Source organism: Lathyrus oleraceus, chromosome 6, assembly GCF_024323335.1.
Source record: "Lathyrus oleraceus cultivar Zhongwan6 chromosome 6, CAAS_Psat_ZW6_1.0, whole genome shotgun sequence".
Taxonomy (NCBI): Eukaryota; Viridiplantae; Streptophyta; class Magnoliopsida; order Fabales; family Fabaceae; genus Lathyrus; species Lathyrus oleraceus.
Window position 1 is genome coordinate 90,620,160 of NC_066584.1, and position 20,643 is coordinate 90,640,802.

The following is a 20,643-nucleotide window of genomic DNA, read 5'->3' on the forward strand; positions in this document are numbered from 1 at the left end:
TTTGGCATAGGAGGGCATTTGTGTGATGGCTTCTGTAAAGGGTATTGTAATGTTTAGTTGCTTCAGAAGCTCAACAAATTTCCTAAATTGACTCGCAGTTTTAGAACTTTTGAGTCTTTGAGGATATGGAATGGGTGGTTTATAAGAAGGTGGAGGCACATAAGGTTTCTCTTTCTCTTCGGCCTCCTGGGTATTATCTTCTGTTTCCTTTGGTTCATTCACCTGCTCAATTGAGGTTTTATCTAGTTTTTGGTACATGGCAGGGTTTTGGAGTCTTGGATCTACGAGTCCGTCTACTTCTTTTCAACTCCTCAGTATAACGGCATTTGCATGTCCCTTTGGATTAGGTTGCGGCTGTCCAGGAAATGTCCCAGCTAGAGCGGCTGTAGATGCTTGGTGTTGAGCCACTTGTGAAATCTGTGTTTCAAGCATTTTATTGTGGGTGGCTAAGGCGTCTACTTTTTTCGCTAGTTGTTTAAGTTGCTCGCTAGTATGTATGTTTTGGTTCAAGAAGTCTTTATTTGTTTGAGCTTGGGTAGCTATGAAGCTTTCCATCATAAATTCGAGATTTAACTTCCTAGGCATGTTAGGAGCATTATTAGCTGGCTTTTGATATCAAGGCGGAACAGCTGGTGCTTGGCCAGGTGCATACAGGGAATTGTTATTCTTATACGAGAAATTAGGATGGTTTTTCCAACCTGGGTTGTAGGAATTTGAATAGGGATTTCCTTGTGTGTAATTCACTTGATCGGTTGGGACTCCTGCTAATATTTGACATTCTTATGCAGTGTGTCCAGGGTTTCCACATAACTCACAGTTTGGAGTTACAGCAACCACGGTGGTTATGGGTGGTATGGTCAAGTTGTCTAATTTATGGACAAGGGCATCTACCTTTGCATGAACATGGTCAAGGCTAATGATTTCGTACATTCCACCCTTAGTCTGGGACTTTTCCACTGGAGATCTTTCACCTCCCCATTGGCAATGGTTTTGGGCCATGTTTTCAATGAGTTGATAGGCTTCGGTGTATGGCTTATCCATAAGTGCATCGCCCGCGGCAGTGTCTATTGTAAGTCTTGTGTTATACAGAAGCCCATTATAAAATGTGTGAATGATCACCCAGTCTTCTAGACCGTGATGTGGACATATCCTCATCATGTCCTTGTATCTCTCCCACGCTTCGTAGAGAGATTCCATATCTTTTTGTCAAAATCCATTAATTTGAGCTCTCAGCATAGCAGTTTTTCTCGGCGGAAAGTATCGGGATAAGAAGACGTTCTTCAGTTCTTCCCATGTTGTAACGGAGTTGGACGGAAAGGATTGCAACCAAGCCCAAGCTCTGTCTCTTAGTGAAAAAGGAAAGAGGCGCAGTCTTATCGCATCTTGAGATACACCATTCGCCTTTACAGTATCGGCGTACTGCACAAACTTGATCAGGTGTTCATTAGGATCGTCCGTATGATTTCCAGCAAATTAATGTTGTTGGACGGCTGATAATAGTGAGGGTTTCAGCTCGAAATCGTTTCGATTTATAGCGGGGGCAACAATGTTGTTGTGAGGTTCTTGTTGAGACGGGGTAGCATAGAATTTAAGAGGACGATTCTAGGGTCCTTATTCAGCCATGTTTGGTTTTTCTTCTGATTTAGGAGGAAAAGAGATATCGGGAATGTAAGACCCCAATTTTGGCCCTAAGATCCCTCATGGCCCATATCATATCATACCATGGCCTCAAGGATCATTGCATGCCTTAGCTTCCCTCCTAGTGGGTGGGTCACCTTGTGAGTGTGGTTCTTGATCACCAAGCATGTCTTGCATTTGTATATCATTGCTTTTCATATGTTTACTAACCAAAAAGTACAAAAATATTGTCATTATAACCATGTTACTTGCAGCTGAAGCAATCATCAGCCAATTAGGTCAAAATCAGTCAAAGTCAGGCATTGTAGTGGATGGTGGCCATTCTTGCAGAATTTGGGCACCATGATCAATAATCAAGAGTTCATATAACTTGGGACATCATTTGGAATCAAGATCTCAAGGAATTAGGGTTTGGAATTCATCAGAAGGTGCTTCAGTCAAGCAAAACCCTAGAAAGTCAAACTTGGTCAACTGTCCATTTAATCAGGGATTTGATGATGGGATTTGGTCTGAGAGGTCTCATTCATGCCTATATAAGCTTCATATATCATGTCAAGCACCCACAGTGAAGAAAATAAAGTCAGACAAGAAATGTCCAGAAATAGAAAGTTGACCTGTAATTCAAATTTGCCAAAAATGGAAACTTCTTGATCTTAAACTTACATCATGATACAAGCTTCAAATGAATTTTTGCCCAACATGAAAGTTGAAGATCTTGTTCTCCCATTTCCAAAAAGTCCAAGAACACTCAATTCCCATGTATGGTTGGCAAGTTATGATCAAATCAATTTCAAAAATTTTTGAACTTCAAAAGGCCATATCTCTCAAACCATTTGGCCAAATTTGGTGGGGTTTTTTCCTACAAGTCATATTTGATCCCCTTTTTCCAAAAATGTCATCCTCATGCACCAAAACATTACCATGCAAAATGGCCTTTTTGGACTTGCATTAATTAATTTCAAGTGAGTTAGAATTTTGACTTTTCCAAATAACCAATTTTACTCATTTTGGCCAATTGGGACTGTTTTGAAATTTTATTTGAAGCATGTTTGAGGCCCAAACTCGGGCAGAACACACACCCTCCTTGCCACTTGGTGAAATTTAGCAAAATGGCAAAATTGGTTCATTTAAGCTAATGTTGATTAACACTTGATTATGCAACCTTAAACAGAAGTATTTAAGCACATTTTCTGTCATTTCAAACCCTAGCAGCCATCAATCACACAGAAAACTCATTCTCTCAAAATCACCATTTTTCTCACTTTGCATTTTCTGACCAAAAACTCCAAAAGACTCGAGCAACCCTTTGTGGTTTCATCACCTGACCATCATTGTGAGCCATTTCCAAGCATCAATCACCAACTGGAAGTTCATCTCGAGTCTGTTTTCACCAAGCACACAGCCATGGCAAGTTTTGATTTAAGTTGGATTTGGATTTGTTGAGCTAAACTTCTTCAAGTATCCATCAATACCAACCACAAGCTTCATCTGTTTGAGCCTACATCTCCAAAATAACAACTGTTTCTCAAGTTTCTTCATAACCAAGTAAATTTTCGAATCTCATATTTCATTAAATTATGCCATGCCTCTTGTAGATCTTTGTTTGCTGGTTGCATTAAGCTTAGAATCGTGCATTGTGGTTGCTTGTGTTAAGAGAAATCTGGATTTTAAACTTCATGACCAAACTTGTTCTTGCTTCTTTCTCTTTTGTTAGCTCGATTTGATGAATGTAGATGCTATATTATGAATGTGCTTGGTTTGCTGTTTCGATTGCCATGCTTAATTGCTATTTCTGGGCATTTTGATTTTTTCGATTGAATGAAAGTGATGAAGCTTCACTGTTGCTGTTAAAACCCTAATTTATTTCCAGAAATTTGATTTTCACGTGTTTGCATGTTTGCTGTTACTGTTCCATTGATGACAACCAATCAAAACATTTCGTGACCCTATGCTGTACGCTGCGTTTTGATAAATGATTCACAGATTTACCATTATGCCACCGGTCAACCACTTTGACTCATTAAACCATGTTTGTTTGTGATATTTATTCCAAATTGATGCATCATTTTGTAAAAATCATAACATCTTCATTTCAATTCCAAAATTCATGAAAATTTTTGCATCATGTTCTGTTGGATCTCTACTTTTTTATCATGATTTTTACTGATTTTTTGGATGGTTGGATTTTTAATGGCATTAGGTTTTGTAGCATGTGACCAATTTTTGTACCTTTTGCCAATTCAATTGTGAAATGATGATGATATATCCAATGACCCTGAAATTTTTTGTGCACAAACTAGACTCATCCATGGTGATTTTGGTGTAGAGTTTGTAAATTTATCTTATCTGGTTGTTGAGTTATGAATTTTTGAGTTAGGGTGTGACAATTTGTGTCACACCATTGATGTGCATTTTCATGATTTTCTTTACCATGCTTCCTGACCTCCAATTGATGTGAATTTTTGCATGAACCTACTCTTGTATGTCTAGTTCACATGTGAATTTTCTTGGAATTAATTGTGGCATTTCCTAATTGTTTGAGATTTTCTCCCCTGCTTGACCAAAATGTTGACTTGTATGATACATGTTGCCATTTCCTTTGTGAAATTCTCATACTTTATTAGATGAACTTGAAATTTGACATGTGATTAGTAGACATCCTAAGCTTTGTCATGGTGTTGATCCCATTCATTTATCATTTGTTATCACTGATATATGAATTTTTCAAGTTGATACATGTTTGGTTGACTTCTTTGAGCATGCTTAAAATTGCTTTGACTTTCTGATTTTCATTGACTATCTTCCCATGATCCAATTGAGCTGAAATTTGATATGCGTGTCATGTTATGGATTATGATTGATCATGAATTATATGATGATTTTTGGAATTGATTATGATTGGTTTTGAGCTAAGTCTTGCTGTTGACCTCTATGAGCTTTCATTTGCCATGCTTTGACTTCTTTTGCTTATGAAATCATGATGATGAATGATATGAATGTGGGACCAATTGAGTTTGCTTCTTAAATGTTTAAACTTGATTTTGGTTGACTATCCCTTGCTGTTTTGACTTTCTCATCTCATTTTGACCCTAGGCTTGTCCTAGTGGTCCTGTTGCTTATGTTTGAGTTCATTGTTTTCAGGTTAAGCAACAAGTGCTTCAAAGAAATCATTATAATGTGATTGAGCTTGATTTGTTTATCATGAGCTAACCTCTTTGTTTTGTAGGTGGCTTGACTCATATGATTTGAGTCTTGTGCTTTGCACATTCATCTGATTATATTAACTGTTGGTTTCTATTCTCATTTTGCTTTGACTTTTGAACTGTGTACTGATTCTGTTTGACTATTTCAGGTACCATTAGTTGCTTAGTTCTTTGAACTTGCTTTGCTTTGCTTTATAGCAATTTGCATTGAGGTATAATCCCTTTTCTTCATGTAGTCTGGAAGACCTGGCCTGTTACTTGGCCAGGCAACTGTCTGAAGTCCTCCTTAAGAGGCAATGCTTGTGTGTGTTTATATTTGTCCCAAGCAGGAAAAGTCCTTTAAATAAGGCAATTGGTAGATCAAAGAGATAAGCAACCTATCTCCTACTATTCTGTGAGTCTTCTCCTTGCTCCCATTACATGGTTGTAGCATTGAAATCCAAGCCCAAGATCTATTGAGTCAATAATCTGTGGAGAGAGTTCCTACTTTCTGAACTCCCACACCTTCTGATATTCAAATGCTCTCCCCGACCAGGGATAAGAGCAATGAGGCACACCCCTCATATCCTTTCATCTGCTTCACCTTAGCCCCTCAATGGCAAGGTTAAGAGCACCATTAACCTATTCCAGTTGGCTTCAATGCCTAACCCTTTGTATGAGCCTCATTGTGTGGTTATAGTGTGTGCTGAATGCTTTCATTGATTGATCACTTGCTTCATATGCACATGTTTGCTTGTATGCTTTATTCATTTATCATCATTAATTGCTCATTATTGCATGATCATCTCATTTGTCCTTGTGACATCATTATCATTGTTGTTTACCCATTGAGGACAGTTGTAAGACCATTCCTTTGGCTATTGTTCCTATGATATGGAAGTGAGTATAAGACCATTCCATTGGCCACTCATCTTATCTTTGCTTGATGCATTTGTTTGATTGTATGTGAGGATGCAATTATAAGTCCCTGTAAGTTGGCATTTGCTTTCCTATGATCATATGTTCCTTTGTTTGTTTGTATGTGAGGATGCAATTATAAGTCCCTGTATGTTGGCATTTGTATTCCTAGGACCATACTGTGGAGGTTAGAGTAAGCCCAGATAGATTGGCATCTGACGTCCATGTTTTGCTTTTCTTTGTTTATGTGAGGATGCAATTGTAAGTCCCTGTAAGTTGGCATTTGCTTTCCTGTGATCATAAGTTGCATTTGTTTGTTGTATGTGAGGATACAATTGTAAGTCCGTGTAATTTGGCATTTGTTTTCCTATGATCATATGTTGGATATTGGTGTAAGCCCAGACAGATTGGCATCCGGTATCCAAGTTTCATTTTGTTAGGAGATTAGTATAAGTCCATTGAGTGGCATCTGATATCCAGTTTTGTTTTAGGAGATTGGTGTAAATCCATCTATTGGTATCCGATATCCGCTTTTGTTTGTGAGATTGGAGTAAGACCATTGAGTGGCATCCGGTATCATTTGCTTGCTTACATTATTATTGCTCATTGCCTATTCCAAAGGACACACTTGAATCATCTTCTATATGATCTCAAGAGGTGAACCTTCTAAGAAGTTTTACAATCCATCTTCATCCATTCATCCCCATTGTGTCCTAAACCTTTTCACACATTACTTTCAAACTTGACATAGATATTGTGCAAACATCTTCATGTTTTCAAACCAAAAACCTGGACCCCAAGTCCTTGACTTTTTTCAAACTCCATTTCATAATACTTCTTCGAATTAATCTTAATCATACTTTGACCCTACTTTCACAATCACAATCAATTAACTTCACCCATTCACTTGTTTTGGCTTTGTCCATTGTTAAATCTTTTCATGCATTAGCCATAGGTTTCAATTATCTTTGTGGTTGATGTAAACCTCACCTTATCCTTAGTGAGTCGACTATAAGACTTCCGTACTGAAAACAGGGCTAACCCCTCTAGTACGTCGAAGCTATCCTCGCATGGTGGATGTTGGTCTTGGTCGAGTTTTCTCCCATTGATAATGAAGAGCCACAGTGCTATTGTTTAAAATTGAATCCACCAATTTTTTGGAAATCTTTTAGCCGAACTACGGCGTTTTGATCCTTACCTTTGATGGAAGGTACGTAGGCAGCGGGTTCATCCGTTCAAACCCAATAAAAATTGTATATTCTTTTCTCATCATCCCAATCATGTTTGCACAATATTTATGTCAAAAACAAATAACAATTTTATACAACAAGTGTGAAAAGGGCTCCCTAGGAGTACCTAGGACGTGATGGGTGCCTAACACCTTCCCATTGCGTAATTTACCCCTTACCCAGACTCTCTGATCTTTTTATTAGTTTTCTACGTGTAAAACTTCTTAGGCTTTTGTTCGCTTTTTAGCCAGTCCTTTGGATAAATAAAAGTGCGGTGGCGACTCGAAAAATTCATTGTATGCCTTGCTTATGATTTAATCGATAGATCATATAGCGACGAATACACCGCTACAGAAAAGTGGCGACTCTGCTGGGGAAATATCGATCCTTGGTGGTATTGCCTACTTTTCACCCTTGTTGTGCTATATTGTTATTTGTTATTTGACATATTTTTGTACAATTTGGGATAACTGTATTGATTGTAATGTTTGAATTGCTTGATATACAATTGTTATTTGTTTGGTGATCTGTGAGATGAGTTCTGTACCCGAACTCGAGTGCGCTCTAGGATAGGAGAATGGCATAGTCTTGTTGACTGGTGTGGAGTATTCCTTAGCCAGTTGACTTGCGAGTCCATTCACTTGGTGGAGGTCATGTTGGATTAATAATGTCACACAAGTTATTTGTGGTTAGGCATTATTCTTTCAATCATGTGCCGCAGAAGCCAAGGACCTTAGTTTACCAAACCCATCTTGGCCTATTTTTAGGACCGTAGTGCGGAGGTCGTTCAGATGTCAGTTCTGATACGATTGTCACGCGATACTACACTCATCAGAGTTTCTCTTGAGAATATTCTTGGAATACGAGTATTCGTTCCTCCGATAATATTCGAAAGATGGAACGATGATTATGGGAACCTCTGGTAGAACATGTCTGGCAGGTTTAAACCCTAGTACACTCCCTTTGGGTGGTTCTTAACCGAGACTCCATGCTCGTGACTCTCAGCAAACCCGTGATTCGTGGTTGAGTCGTTCAAACATTGTTAATATCAATGGAACCCGGATCAGGTGTAAAACCTAAATCCACCAAAGCGGCTGGTTGATATTAAGGATGTTCGAGCCGGTTCATGTACCGTTAATATCAATGGAACTTGGGTGTTGATAAGGTGAAAACCTAAATCCACCAAAATGGATGATTGATATTAGGGATACATAGAGCTTTCCCACGACCTTTGTTTGGTGTGCTTTGCTTGATCCTTGAGTGTGTTTGTTGCATTCATACATTCACGCATTCATCCGCATTCATGTCATCAGAAAAAGAAAATTTTCAAGGAACTTAAAGGGTTTATTTACAAAATTTTCAGACATGGAAAGACCAAAAAGGCATACAAAGAAGTACAGCTTTAAACAGCCCGACGTAAAAGAGTTAAGGAATCTGACATCGTATGTATTAGATCCCTTGGGTTTCAAAGCTCGCTATGGGAAGCTTCTACCTCTGCTCACCACCCAGGTTGACGAAGGATTGATGAGTACTTTGGCTCAGTTTTACGATCCGTTGCATCATTGCTTCTTATTTCCGGACTTCCAGCTATTGCCAACTTTGGAAGAATACTCTCATCTTATTGGGATTCCGATTCTGGATCAAGTGCCGTTCAGTGGCCTAGAGAGTATTCCATCTGCTCGAGAGATTGCTAGCTTATTGCACATAGATGAAGATTTGATTAGAGCTAATCTGACTACCAAAGGCGGAATTCAGGGTTTTCCTTCCGAGTTCCTCATTGCCCAAGCTACCTTTTATGGGAAGGCCATGAGTGAGGATGCCTTTGAGGCTCTATTTGTGCTGCTCATCTATGGATTGGTGCTGTTTCCCAACTTCGACAAGTTCGTGGACATGAACGCTATTAGGATCTTCTCAGTTCTTAATCCAGTTCCGACTTTGTTGGGCGATGCTTATGTCTCTTTGCACCTAAGGAATATGAAAGGTGGAGGAGTCATTGACTGCTGTTTACCCCTGCTGTACAAGTGGTTTATTTCGCACTTGCCGCGGACAGTTGCTTTCAAGGAGAACAAGGGATGTCTACGGTGGTCTCAGAGACTCATGTCTCTCACCAATGATGATATCACCTGGTATGATCGCGTGTATGATACCGTTCAGATCATTGATTATTGTGGTGAATTCCCTAATGTGCCTCTTCTTGGTACATGTGGTGGGATTACCTACAATCCTATTCTTGCACGTCGTCAGCTTGGGTTCCCCCTAAAGGATAAACCTAATAACATTCTGTTAGAAGGTGTGTTCTTTCAGGAGGGTAAAGATCCCCAAGGCCTGAAAGCCAGATTTGTCCGCGCTTGGCGCAGTATTCACAAGAAGAGTAGGAATGAGTTGGGTCCAAAGAACTGCATTGCTTTGGAGCCATACACCTCTTGGGTCAGACAGAGAGCTGCCACCTACTTGATGCCGTACGAGCATCCAAGACCTACACTGTTGGATGTGGCTGGGCCTTCAACCCTCCCTACCCAACGTGTAGAGGAGTTGAGAGAAGAAGACCTTTCGCGTGCTTGGATCCGTGAAAGAGAGGAATTGATGCAGCAGCTCAAGGAGAAAGATGCTATGATTGAATTTCTCGAGCACCGAGTGATCGACGATCCGAACGACACTTGGACTTCTCTGCTTCCTCAGTCATCCAAATTCTGGAAGAGGAGGTATGATCGACTTGCGAAAGAGAAAGCTGATATGGAGGCTGCCTATGAGAGAGAGATCAAGAAGTTATGCACTTCTCGTCTTCCAGCATCCCGAGCTTCTAGGGATCCATAGGATGTCATTTACCTTTTCTCTTTGTAATGAATCCAAAAATGCTGTATTTCTTTGTTTTGTTATATTAAATGAAATATTTTCCATGAGCAATTAAAATGTTTAAATATTCAAAATATTGCAAATAATACCCTAAGGGTTCCTTGAAAACAAAGCATTTGCACAAGCATTTCATGCATCATTCTTGCATAAGCAGGTACCCCTTTTGTTTCTGGTCTTCTTGTCCTAACCTTTGTTCTTCATTTATTTTGAAGACAAGCTGACTCACCGGTATTATACGCGGGTCAACTCTGCAAGGGTCATGGAGCAATTGGAACAAGAGAACAGAGAACTAAAGGAAGAGGTCGCCAGACTTGGCGCTTTGATGGAGCAACTCCTTGCTGCTCAGAATCAGCCTGCTCAACAGCCAGCAACTCCTGTTCAGCGGACGGTTATTTCTGAAGTCTCCACTTCAACGGTGCCAGTCAGCACCCATCAGCCCAATGCCATGCCTCCCGGTTTTCCTTGGGGGATGCCTCCAGGCTTCATGCCTGATCTGCCAGCTCCAACATTTGCTCCGATGCCGGCATCTAGCCCGGTCCCTGTTCCCGCTCCTCCTGTCGTGCATACCATGCCTAGGGTAGACGACACCATCTATCACTCTGAGGCTTCTGAGGGCTCAGATGTTCATGAGAAGATGGACGCAATGAACGACCAATTCCTCGAGCTGAGAAAGGAATTGAGGACTCTCCGTGGCAAAGATCTCTTCGGCAAGTCTGCAGCCGAACTCTGCCTAGTTCCCGGTGTGAAGATACCGATCAAATTCAAAGTGCCCGACTTTGAAAAATATAAGGGGAACACCTGTCCACTCGCTCACCTGGTCATGTACGCCAGGAAGATGTCAACACAGACTGATAATGATCAACTCTTGATTCATTATTTTCAAGATAGTCTGTCTGGTGCCGCGCTCAGATGGTACATGAGCCTGGACAGTGTCAACATCCGATCTTTCAACGACCTTGGCGAAGCTTTCGTCAAGCAGTATAAGTACAACGTCGATATGGCGCCTGACCGAGATCAACTCAGGTCCATGTCGCAGAAAGATAAGGAATCGTTCAAGGAGTACGCCCAGAGGTGGCGAGAGCTGGCAGCTCAGATCACTCCACCGCTGGAAGAGAAGGAAATGACCAAGATCTTTCTGAAGACTCTTGGCTCATTTTATTATGAGCGGATGGTAGCAAGCGCTCCCTCCGATTTCACCGAGATGGTGAACATGGGGATGCGTCTTGAAGAAGGTGTCCGTGAAGGACGGTTGGCCAAAGATGATGGTTCTTCCTCTAAACGATATGGGGCGTTTAAGAGGAAAGAAGGCGAAGCGCATGCTGTGCAATCTCAGCCTAAACATAGAAGACCCTCTGTTCAGAGGAAGCCTGCATGACATGCCAGTCATCAGCACCAGGTGGCTCATATAGCACCTGTATTCAAAGATAATGCTCAGCAATATCAACATCAACAGTATCAGCATCAGCAGCAATATCAACAACCGCAGTACCAACAACAACAGCAACGTCCACAGCAACAGGCTTACCAGCCTCGTGGAAGTACAACCAATCAAGCTAACATGAATTATGATAGGAAGAGGGTCAGCTTCGATCCAATTCCTATGACATATGCAGAGCTTTATCCTTCCTTGTTGGAAAGGAAATTGGTTTCCCCCAAGGATCCTCCTGCCATTCCTGCAAATCCACAATGGTGGTATAAGCCAGACCAGCATTGTGTCGACCATTCTGGTGCTCCGGGCCATAATGTGGAAAACTGCTTTCCATTGAAGAATAAGGTTCAAGACCTTATGAGAAGTGGAATCCTGAGTTTTGAGGACTCAAGCCCGAACGTCACCAAGAACCCATTGCCTGCGCATGGGAAGTCTGTGAACATGATTCAGGAATGCCTTGGGAAGTACAAGGTTAGATATGTGAGCCATATCAGGCAGTCGTTGGTTGATTTACACCGTATGCTGTGTCAGTACAGCTATTTGGAGCATAACCACGACAAGTGCCGCGTCTGCTCAGTTAACCGCTTGGGTTGCGACCAGGTCCGCAGAGAGCTTCAGAAGATGTTGAATGAGGGTACCATTGAGATTCTGCAGAATCGCAATGTTGATGAAGTCGAACCTGAAGTGAATGTCATCTCACCAGTGTTCAAGCTGCCTGAGCCCGTTGTTATTCGTTACAATAGCAACAAGCCGAAGGCTTCCCCTTCTTTGGTCATTAAACCGGCAGGCCCTGTGCCTTACTCGTCTGATCGAGCTGTACCTTTCAGATATAGCCCTGTTGCTGTTCAGGATGGGGTAGAGGTTCCTTTGCCTTCAACTTCCGTAACTAATATTGCTGATGTGAGTGGGTTGACCCGAAGTGGTCGTGTGTTTTCCGCACCTGCTAAAGCCCCTGTTGCTTCTGAATTTGTTGAGCGCCCTGTGGGGACCGCGGTGAATGTTCAGAATCCGGCACTTGATGTTGCCCAACCATCCTCCTCCGTACAAAAGACTCCTGTTTCTTCAGTTGGCCCAAGTGGCATCGTTGATGAAGAATCTGATGAGATGCTGAGGCTCATCAGAAAGAGTGAGTACAACATTGTAGACCAGCTTCTACACACGCCATCCAAGATTTCCATTCTTTCTCTGCTGCTGAATTCAGAACCCCATAGGGAGTCTCTGCAGAAAGTCTTGGACTTGGCGTATGTTGATCACGACGTCACCCTTGAGCAGTTTGACAGTATTGTTGCAAACATCACCGCTTGCAACACTTTGGGCTTTTGTGACGCTGATCTCCCTGAGGAGGGAAGAGACCACAACATGGCTTTACATATCTCCATGAATTGCAAATCTGATGCAATGTCCAATGTGTTGGTAGACACTGGATCTTCTTTAAATGTATTGCCGAAATCCACACTCTCTCGTCTGTCATATCAAGGTCCTCCTATGAGGCAGAGTGGGGTTGTTGTGAAAGCATTTGATGGGTCGCGCAAGACCGTGATTGGGGAAGTTGATCTCCCAATCAAGATAGGACCAAGTGATTTCCAGGTTACTTTTCAAGTAATGGATATCCACCCATCTTACAGCTGTCTCTTAGGCAGACCATGGATTCACGAGGCTGGCGCCGTGACATCCACCCTACACCAGAAGCTGAAGTTTGTCAAAAACAAGAAACTGGTTGTAGTAGGGGGAGAAAAGGCTCTCCTGGTTAGCCATCTGTCTTCTTTCTCGTACATTGACGCAGAGGATGAAGTTGGAACTCCATTCCAAGCTTTATCTATTGATGAACCAATCGAGAAGAAGTCTCCTTCATTCACTTCCTACCGTGATGCTAAGCTGGCCATTGAATATGGTGCAGTTGCTGGTTTAGGGAAAGTGCTTGAACTTGAAGATAACCGATCCCGGGCTGGCATTGGCTACTGTTCTGGGGCATGCAATGAGCAAGGTTTGTTCACAAGTGGAGGATTCATCCATGCTGATCAACCTGAAGAAGAGGAAGCTGCTGCTATCATTGAAGAAGATACCGAAGATCTGAACAACTTTGTTATTCCTGGTGGTGTCTGCCACAATTGGGTCGCTGTAGATGTTCCTACAGTCATCCATAGATCAGAGTAATGGTTCACTTTGTTTAAAACCCTTCTCCCATGCCAAAAGGAGAAGTGATGACATTGTTGGCAAAGCATATATACAATGATATTTTCATTCAATTTTCGCATTGTTAAACATTTGTTTTTCCTTTGTTTTCACTTTTTGCTTTTCGTTATGAAATCAGTGATCACAAAAAACCCATAAAAACAAAAATAAAAATCAAACATTTTTTCATCTGCATAATGATTTGCTTGATTAAATGCTGAAGTTTTTCCCTAACCAAAATCATTATGCAGGTTGATCCTAAAACCCATTGAACATAATGATCCAACGCCATCTCCCAATTTTGAATTCCCTGTATTTGAGGCAGAGGAAGATGATGTTGAAGGGATTCCTGATGAGATCACCCGTCTCCTTGAGCACGAAGAGAAGATCATTCAGCCGCATCTCGAAGACTTGGAAACAGTCAACTTGGGGTCTGAGGATTGTGTTCGTCTAGTAAAGATTGGGGCACTTCTTGAAGGGTCTGTCAAGGAAGATTTGATCAGCTTGCTACGAGAATATTCAGATATCTTTGCTTGGTCCTATGAAGACATGCCGGGTTTAGATACAGATATTGTGCAACATTTCCTGCCTTTGAAGCCTGAGTGCGTGCCTGTGAAGTAGAAGCTCAGAAGAACTCATCCAGATATGGCAGTGAAGATCAAAGAGGAAGTTCAGAAGCAAATTGATGCGGGGTTTCTGGTGACTTCGACATATCCTCAATGGGTGGCCAACATTGTGCCTGTTCCTAAGAAGGATGGAAAAGTCCGTATGTGCGTTGATTACAGAGATCTGAATAAGGCTAGCCCAAAAGATGATTTTCCTCTACCACACATTGACATGTTGGTAGACAATACAGCCAAATTCAAAGTCTTTTCCTTTATGGACGGATTTTCCGGATATAATCAAATCAAGATGGCACCAGAGGATATGGAGAAGACAACATTCATCACACCTTGGGGAACATTTTGTTATCGAGTGATGCCCTTCGGTTTGAAGAACGCCGGAGCCACGTATCAACGAGCTATGACTACCTTGTTTCATGATATGATGCACAAGGAGATAGAAGTCTATGTTGATGATATGATTGCTAAGTCACGAACGGAAGTTGAACATGTTGAGCATTTGTTGAAGCTTTTCCAGCGTTTGAGGAAGTTCAAACTTCGCCTGAATCCGAACAAATGTACATTTGGAGTCTGTTCCGGCAAGTTGTTGGGTTTTGTGGTAAGCGAAAGAGGTATTGAGGTTGATCCTGCAAAGGTCAAAGCAATACAAGAGATGCCTGCACCCAAAACTGAGAAGCAAGTCCGAGGTTTTCTTGGCCGCTTGAACTACATTTCCAGATTTATATCCCACATGACTGCCACATGTGCGCCGATATTCAAGCTCCTCCGGAAGGATCAGTCTCATGAGTGGACCGAGGATTGCCAGAAAGCTTTCGACAGTATCAAAGATTATCTGTCTGAACCTCCAATTTTGTCTCCGCCTGTGGAAGGAAGACCTCTGATTATGTACTTAACAGTTCTTGAAGACTCGATGGGTTGTGTACTCGGTCAACAAGATGAATCAGGGAAGAAGGAGTTTGCTATATACTACCTCAATAAGAAGTTTACTGATTGTGAGTCTCGGTACTCTATGCTTGAGAAGACGTGCTGTGCTTTGGCTTGGGCTGCTAAGCGTTTGCGCCAGTACATGATAAATCATACAACTTGGTTGATATCCAGAATGGATCCGATTAAGTATATCTTCGAGAAGCCTGCTTTAACTGGGAGAATTGCCCGTTGGCAGATGTTGTTATCTGAGTATGATATTGAGTATCGAGCTCAAAAAGCTATCAAAGGCAGTATCTTGGCTGACCATCTAGCGCACCAGCCGATTGAAGATCATCAGTCTGTTCAGTATGACTTCCCGGACGAGGAAATTCTGTATTTGAAGATGAAAGATTGCGATGAGCCTACACTTGATGAAGGTCCAGAACCTGGTTCCAGATGGACGATGGTGTTTGATGGCGCTGTTAATCAATATGGAAATGGAATTGGGGCAGTAATCATTACTCCTCAAGGTTCACACATTCCGTTTACAGCAAGGCTAACTTTCAAATGCACGAACAACATGGCGGAGTACGAAGCCTGTATAATGGGACTTGAAGAATGCATTGACTTGAGAATCAAATATCTTGATGTCTATGGTGATTCGGCCTTGGTTGTCAATCAGATCAAGGGAGAATGGGAGACGAATCAACCTGGTCTCATCCCATACAGAGATTATGCAAGGAGAATTTCAACTTTCTTTACAAAAGTTGAATTTTATCATATTCCTCGAGAGGATAATCGGATGGCAGATGCCCTCGCTACGCTTGCTTCCATGATTGTGGTCAGATGGTGGAATGATGTCCCCAATATTACTGTGATGCGCTTGGACAGACCCGCTCACATATTTGCAATCGAAGAAGTGAAAGATGACAAGCCTTGGTACTTTGATATCAAGAATTTCCTCCAGAACCAGGTCTACCCGCCTGGGGCATCTTTGAAAGATAGGAAAACTTTGAGAAGGTTGTCAGGCAGTTTCTACCTCAGTGGTGAAGTGCTGTATAAGAGAAATTTTGATATGGTTTTGCTCAGATGCGTGGATAGACACGAAGCAAACCTGTTGATGACTGAGGTCCATGAGGGTTCATTTGGTACTCATTCCAATGGACATGCCATGGCTAAGAAGATGTTGAGAGCAGGCTACTATTGGCTGACAATGGAGTCTGACTGTTGCAAATATGTGAAGAAATGTCACAAGTGTCAAATTTATGCGGATAAGATTCATATTCCTCCGACACTCCTGAATGTGATTTCATCACCATGGCCTTTCTCTATGTGGGGAATCGACATGATCGGCATGATTGAGCCGAAAGCGTCCAACGGACATCGATTTATTCTCGTAGCAATTGATTACTTCACCAAATGGGTTGAAGCCGCTTCGTACGCGAATGTAACCAGACAGGTGGTTGTGAAGTTTATCAAGAATCAGCTGATTTGCCGTTATGGTGTGCCAGAGAGGATCATTACTGATAATGGATCCAATCTGAATAACAAGATGATGGATGAGTTGTGCGCCGAATTCAAGATCGCACACCATAATTCCTCTCCCTACAGACCTAAGATGAATGGGGTTGTTGAAGCTGTTAACAAGAATATCAAGAGGATTATCCAGAAGATGACTATCACGTACAAAGATTGGCATGAGATGCTGCCATTTGCTTTGCATGGATATCGTACGTCTGTACGCACTTCAACAGGGGCAACCCCTTTCTCTCTTGTTTATGGCATGGAAGCCGTTCTCCCAGTAGAGGTGGAGATCCCATCAATGCGAGTCTTGATGGAAGCCAAGTTGACTGATGCTGAATGGATTCAGAGTGGTTATGACCAACTGAATTTAATTGAAGAGAAGCGATTAACTGCCATGTGTCATGGTCAGTTATATCAACAGAGAATGAAGAAATCATTCGATAAGAAGGTCAAGCCTCGTGTGTTCCGAGAAGGTGACCTCGTGCTCAAGAAAGTTTTGTCTTTCGCGCCCGATGCCAGGGGCAAGTGGACTCCAAACTACGAGGGTCCATATGTTGTTAAGAGAGCCTTTTCAGGCGGTGCTTTGATGCTTACAACAATGGATGGGGAGGATTTCACTCGTCCTGTGAATTCAGATGCAGTCAAGAGATACTTTGCCTAGAAAAAAAGTATATGCAAAAGAAAAACAGAATAGCTCGCTAAGTTGAAAACCCGAAAGGGCGGCTTAGGCAAAAATGAGCGTCTCGGTGGAGAACCCGCAAGGGTAATTCAGGCAAAAATTAGAGACTTGAAAAAAAAAAAAAGAAGAATATTTGCATCCCGCTAGATTGAGTACCTCACCCTGGGGCAATCTAGGCAAAAATTAGGGATTTGGCAAGTAACTGCATCCTGACAAGACTTTCTGGTTTATCAGTCGTCATTTCGTCAGAAGATCCTTGATTCGTCGTCAACCGAAGCTTCGGATACATCGAGATTCAAATTGGTAGAGAAAGGATCATTATGTTCAATGTAGCCCTCTTCCAATATATATCACTGATTTCAAATTTGTACAGATCTATGGAGTCTTGCCATTTGCAGGCTACCATTCCATCAAATCAATTTGAGCTTTTTATCCAATTATTTGCACTCTTATTTGTTTCAATCCAACAAATGTTTTGCATGTTTTAAATTGATAAAATGTCATTGTTTAAACAAATTTTTCAAAAAAAAATATATATATTGTTTTAAACAAAGTGAACATTCACAAGATTGAAATGATACTCAAGAATATCTCAGTGCTCTCCCGAGGGTGGCATGATTTCCAACAGGTAAGACATTTGTTCATATTCCTGGTTTGGTGGTATCTTCTTTCTTCAGATCTTTGTTGGGGTTGTTCCTCAAACAAATTTGTTGGTGGGGTTGTTCCCCAGTATAGTCGCAAGCAGAGTGTTGTTGAAGACTTCGTTTTCTCCAGCAGCAGTTTTCCCAGCATGGGTGTTTTATTGTGAAGTTTCGGCGGTTGATGGTTTGTCATCTTGGTGCCCCGTCCCTTTCTCCAGTGGGTCGTATGCCCCAGACTTTATTTGTCTCCTCAACACAGTCATGAGTAGAGCTGTTATTAATATCCCTATCGGAGTCGCGAGCAGAGTTGTTGTCACTCTTCCCAGTGCAGTTGCCAGCGGAATTGTCTATTTCCTCAGCACGATCGCTTTCTTTTTAAAGACTCGGTAAGTCAGTGGTTTGATACCCGGTACTTTACCTTCTCCCCGGCGAAGTCGTCTGCGGAATTGTTGCTATCTCTCCATCAGAGTGTTGTTTCTCCTCAGCAGAGCAGGGTTTATTTTCCTATTCAGTGGTTGATTTGGGTTGACATCCCAGTATATTGCAACCATCTTTTCCTCAGCGTAGTCTACAGAGCGTTTGTTGTGGCAACTTCGCCTGTTGAATACTCCTTCAATCCCCAACATGGTCGGATGATGGCTCTAGCCTCCAGAGAACGGATTAATTTCCTGACTGTTTGTGATCCCCAGTAGAGTGGCTTATATTGCTGAATCTACTTGTTGTGATCAGTTTGCTATGTGTATTCTCCCCAATTGGAGTGGTTCGTTGCAGAATCTACTTGTTTGATCTGTCCTCCCTCAGTGGTTTGTTCCCCAAGAGAGTAGCCGACAGTTTTCCCCAATAGAGTTGCTTATGCAGTTAGATTCTATTTGGATGATATCATTCTCCCTCAGTGGGTTGTTCCCCAATGGAGTTGTGTGGATTCGCTTCTACAGCAGTTCGTGCTTATGCACCTTTTGTTTCTCAGTTGACACTGGGATCCCTTGCAGATATCTTGGATTTTCTCTTGCTCCCCGACAGATTTGTCTTGGTGGCTTCTGCCCGTTGTGACTTTCTGTACCCTGATTGGGTTGTTTCCTGATATCTCTGATCCTCTGCTTTTTCAGCAGTACCCGCAGATCTTTGCTTTACAGCATATAGATCTCCGCAGATTGGCTCTCCAGCTGGTTTTTCCCCTGAAAGTATAATACCGGGCGTTTGGTTCCTGGACCTGTTGTGTTAGAATTGTCTGTTTTGTCAGCATTCATCAAACATAAATCACGCATATTCATGCATATTCATAAAACACTCAGATATTCATGTCGCATTTCTTGCCATATATCCTTTGTTTGTTGTTCCCTGCTTTTGGGTGATATAGATCTTCTCTACAGATCTCCCCAAGCAGATGTCGGGTGTTATAAATTTCTCCATATAGAGTCAACCCCATAAGCAGAAAATGTTGTCTTTTCTTCTGCAGTTCCCCACTGAGATATATCCTCGTGGATGACGGTTTCTTCCGTTTCCTCCCAACACATATATTGGGATGGATTTTCCTATTTGAGTTATATCCTCATTAGGACGTGTCTTGATTCAGTCCGTCTTTTCGGATTATTCCCGAATTGGCTATTTGTCAGATGTCTTGTGCTTCCCAGTGGGTTGTTCCCCAGCGGAGTAGTTTTGGGCCTCTACCCTCATACCGGTAGTTATAAGTCCTATTTTTCCTGGCTTTCTTGGCAGAATTTGTGGTTATACACTTTTTATTCTCCAGCCAGAGTTGTTGGTTTTCTACCCTCATACCGGTAGTTGTAAACCCTATTTTCCTGCTCTTCAGCAGTTTGTGGTTTGTTATAAACCCTATCTTGGTTTCCCGTGCGGATTTGTGATTTATTCTATCCCCACGCGGAGTTGTTGGTCTTCTACCCCATATTCGGTAGATGTAAACCCTAAATTTGTGGCTCTCTCCATCTAGTTCTTGATGCTGAGTTTCCTTTGCTCGGATGAGTTGCTCAGATCAGCACTTATATCCCTAGCAAGTCTGTTGTGGATAATTGCCGTATGCTAGCAATTTTATCCCCAGCGGGTCCTTTCACCTTTTGTCAGTGATTGTGTTCCCCGGATCATTGATTCTCACCAGTGAATCCTCAGCGAGTCTTCTGTCATTTACCCTTTTGTTGGTAATGTTTGTTGCTCCCCTTTTGATTGGTCATCATTATATACCTAGTTTGGTATCCTGATGCCTTTCTTTTCGGTTGATTTATCCTTTATTAACCCAGTAACCGGTTGTGGATAATCTTCCATGCGAGTATATTATTCACGGTCTGCCGGTAATGAATAATATATCTCATGCACTCTTCAGTCGAAGCCTTTCGTGTTTTCTTTGTTGAGTAAGATTCGTTATTTCCCTTTGCGGAATCGAATATTTCTTTGTTGTTGGGTAATTGCCGGATGCTTGCAATTTATCCCTTTGAGTTGTCTTTCGTTTACCCGGATGCTTGGTATCGATTGTCTCTCTTTTTGGTTAGTCACCTATTATATACTTCGGTATCTCTGGTGTCTTTTCCTTTTTGAGTATATTATTCACGGTCTGCCGGTAATGAATAATATATCTCATGCGCTCTTTAGTTGGAATTCTTTGTTGATTTTCCCCAGCTGAGCAAGATTCGTATTCTTTGTAGAATCGAATATCCATCCTTTAACCAGTTTGTGTTTTGGATGATGAGTGTTTTGGCATATATACCAATTCACGTTTTCGGTAGATCACCTATTATATACCCAGTAACCGGTATCTCTGGTGTTTCTTACCATGCGAGTTTATTATCTACGTTCTGACGGTAATAGATAATATATCTCATGCGAGTATTCTTATCCAC

At 41.8% G+C, this 20,643-nt stretch overlaps 1 non-coding gene across 1 annotated transcript; it reads left to right on the forward strand.

Moving 5' to 3' along the window:
• Positions 1 to 1,129: 1,129 nt before the first annotated feature.
• Positions 1,130 to 1,236, forward strand: LOC127099111 (small nucleolar RNA R71). Its single transcript, XR_007793677.1, has one exon. It is a non-coding gene; the product is annotated as a small nucleolar RNA R71 (small nucleolar RNA).
• Positions 1,237 to 20,643: the final 19,407 nt, after the last annotated feature.